Genomic DNA, 4,128 nt, shown 5'->3' with positions numbered 1-4,128 from the left:
AAGAGTGAGAAAGAAATTAGGGTTTTAGAATTTTGCGTTGTAAGAATGGAAGAGAAAGAGATGATGAAGATTTTATTAATAAAATTGTTGGTGAGAAAAATATAGAAAATATATACATTAAATGATTAAAATATTTGTATATAAATTTGTATAGTTATTAATATTAATAAAAAATAAATATAAGTTATTTTTTAAAACTTGTTAATCTCATTATTTACAAAATAATTTAATAGAATAATTTTTTAAACCAAAGTACAAAATAGTAACTGCTCTCATCATATATAAAATAAAATAGTAATAAAATTAATTAAAATTATTCAACCATCATTATCATTATTATGATTTTTAGATTAATTCATGGGAATCAAATTTTGACATAAATTTATAAATAATAAAATAGATTGCATAACTGTGTATCTTGTTATAAATATAAAACTCACAAATAGATGTAAAAAAATTATAAGTTAATTATTAGGACTTGTCAATTTAAAAAAGTACAGATATTGAAATATAACATAAAATTTATACGTATCATATTAAATAATTATTTTAAATAAAATATTAAAACTTACTAAATTGTTGATTAAGCTTGTTTTCGCATAAAGATGAAATGTATAAATAGAAGTACTATAGTTTATTATTTATCTAAAATAAAATTTATGATGTTGATTATTAATTATAATATATGGTCAATTTTGAGTATAAAGTTGATAAAGTATTGAAATATAGAATTAAATATATAAAAAAAATAAAAAAAAATAAATAAAAAAAAAAAGGCTCGGGAGCTTATGAATAGAGAACATTTAGTTCGACCTCGAGTCAAGCTCAAAATTGAACCGACTTGCACTCAACTCATTTGCAGTTGCCACCCCTAATTCAATGTCATAGACTAGTTCAATCATGGTTTTTACGCATATATTATATGATTAAAGTTCAATATTTTAATATAAATATATATACTAACTTCGATGGAATTACATTTAGGGCCCCTCGAGCTTTAATAAACGAGTATAGACCGATTGCTGCTCATGTTCTGATTCTTTTTCTTTTGTCGTTTTCAGGCTATCATTTAATTGAAGTTGAAAATGCATCAACACAAGAGAAGAATTTTTCATCCAATGAGACATTTGCAGCTATCTAATGTAAAGATATTTGATTGTAAATTAGATTACTTTGTGTAAGGGAGCTTTGTATAGTTTGTTGTAAATTATCCAAAGAGATGAAAATTTTCTTCCAAGAGAAAGAAAAATTGTTGCCTGATTCCATATAAATCATAATCAAGCCTTCGCAATCCAACTCGCGATGTGCTAACCTTTGTTAAAATTCTCAAGTACCGATCTTTTGCCGTAAAGAACATAATAATTGAAACAACACCACTGAACAAGAACAATCAATTATAGCACCTATGTATTAGCAAATTAATGTTATTATAGCACTTATGTATTAGCAAACTAATTAACATTAAACGTGGGATTTTGTTATTTATATATGTATTTATTATTGATAGATTTTTATCATATATTAATCTATTCTATTTATATATATATAATTGAAGGAAGTTTTTGATCAAAATTGAGCCATTTTGACTCAATTCTAATTTCTAGAATTTTGAATTTTTTTGTTAGCGTAATATATCAAATGAATAAGAATTTATCCTACTTTAATCTTCTAAAGAAAAATTTATCGTCCTTTAATTTTTATATATTATTTTATACATTAATCAAAACAAAAATTATACCTAAACTGCTTATATACAAATTAGAGACAAACTATACATAACTAATATAAATAATATTGTTCACTTAATTATTTAAATCAAAACAATAAATTAAAATTAGGTGGCACCCTTATTTTTCTTCTATTAAGCTACTTTAGAATTTTGATTTCTCTATTAATTATTGATAAATATATCCATTGTTGCTTTAAATTTGGAAAGTTATACTTTTTACAAATTGAATACTATAAGTTAATAAGTGTATTTTTTAATACGCAATTGTAGTTAATTTAGACCATCAATATTAAATATGATACACTACCGTTGGTGCCCCCAAACTTTTTATGGACTAAGCTTAAAACAAAGCATACCAGCCAAGTTAGCCCATCAGCAAGGAGGTCAGGCCCAGAAACTTACTTTTTGTTTACTGAACTGGCAGCCTCAGGAAATGAGCCCATTTCAGTCGAACACATATTATTTCACCATTATTAACACTTTAGTTCAAGTTTTTTCTTTTATTTTGTTTATAAATTAATAACGACTGAAGCATCGGAGTGTTAACATTTATTTTGTAGGGTTAGTTCCTGTTGATCTTAGGATTTATCTTTAAGATTTTTCACCTGGAGGTGTGGCAAACAATTTGGTACCAATCATTGACACCGTCTGTGGGATCTTGAGTTTAAGAAGCGAGAAATGGCTAATTCAATGAATGGAGGTAACAATGGATCCTATTAGGGAAACTCTTCCCTACCCGCTGCCGCAGGTCCTACCATTCCACCTGCAAATACAACTGCAAGAGATGCTAATGCTCCCATTCCAAATCCAACCTTAGGAGCCACCATTCTCCAGCTGCAGCTCTCGATCAAACAGCAGATCTGCTGCTACGAACCCTTTCTTCTGTGAGCAACTGCGTTAATTTATCATGAAGACCATCAACTCAACCCTCCAACTAGCAAGAGGTGGAACACCAGGAAGGCAAGGCGTTGACGAGCAGATTCCTGTCGGGCTCCCAGCGGGATCAATCCACGTCTCCTGACTTTTGCCAGCAAGTAAGCAACCACCTTACATCCCCCTGAAATATGGGACCATTGAAGAAAGAGATGGTCAAGCTTCAGGGATGAGTTTGTAATTACATAATAAACAAAAGTGGTTTGTGTAAATAGATCATACAACAGGGGTGTAAAATAATCACCTTTTTTTAAATATTCCGTAAAAAAGTGTAAAATTTTTTTTGAAGTCATTATGTTTGGTTTCATTTTGGCCCATCTCGGAATGGGTTGGCATGTTTGGGTGGATTTTTTTGCACCTTTAACTATGTGTTTTTATATGTTTTTTCACAATATGTACAATTATAAATACATATAAAAGAGATATAATTTGACAATGAAAAGTGAATATATATATACACACAATTACAAATAATTCAATTCATGTGCCAAATATATATATATATATATATATATATACACACACACAATTACAAATACATACAGAAAAATATAATTTGACAATGAACAATAAATTTTGTCTCCCGAAAGACAAAATGCAACATACAATATCTATTTTATATTATCTTAAGTTATCTCCAAAAATAAATCTGATAATACACACTATTTCTAATACATATTTATTTATCTTTATTTTTCTTTCTCTATCTCCACAAAATACTCAAAAACAATCCAAAAATAAAACCAAACATAATATAATAAAGTTTTTGTACCAAAAAAAATAGCACTAAAATAATATATCTATAAAATAAATGTTTGTTTTTGTTTTCATTTAATAAAAAGTGAAAAAAATATTTTCATAATTTTGATGAAAGTACATGAAAATTTGGATCCATGACTAATAATGGCTAAGGACAAAAGATGCACCAATTTTCAACTAATGAAAAATAAATGAGTGGAATAATAATTAAGTATGTATTGTTACTATTACAATTAGGTAAACGGTAAACTTGCCATGCCAAATCTTTTTCTAGGGTGCATAGGTGTTATTTATGAATTTTTTGGACTTATGATCAATTAAATAATGTTTCATATAAATTAGTTCAGAAAGGGTAAATTACTTTTTGGTCCCATAAAGAAAGGACTTTTCTCTTTTAGTCCCATGATTTAGGCCAATTAAGGGAGAGAATAAAAATTTTTTAGCAAGGAAGAGAGTGAAAATGACTCAATTTATTCCTACAGCAGCTGCTAAACACTTTTTATAGAGGGGAGGCTTTTTTTGGCGCCAATATTTGCCTCCAAAAGCTATGTTACTATTCCATCAGTAACATACTAACGATTTGACCAGTCCAGGGTGTTAGGGAAGGGTGGGAGGAGGGCGATGAGAAGGGGGCTGACGATAAGGAAGTGCGGAAGGTGGCGGGAGGGGGGGCGACGAGCAAGGGGGGAAGTTAGGAGAGGGAGAGG

This window comes from Sesamum indicum, linkage group LG4, assembly GCF_000512975.1.
Source record: "Sesamum indicum cultivar Zhongzhi No. 13 linkage group LG4, S_indicum_v1.0, whole genome shotgun sequence".
In the NCBI taxonomy this organism is placed as follows: Eukaryota; Viridiplantae; Streptophyta; class Magnoliopsida; order Lamiales; family Pedaliaceae; genus Sesamum; species Sesamum indicum.
This window is presented reverse-complemented; position numbering follows the sequence as displayed.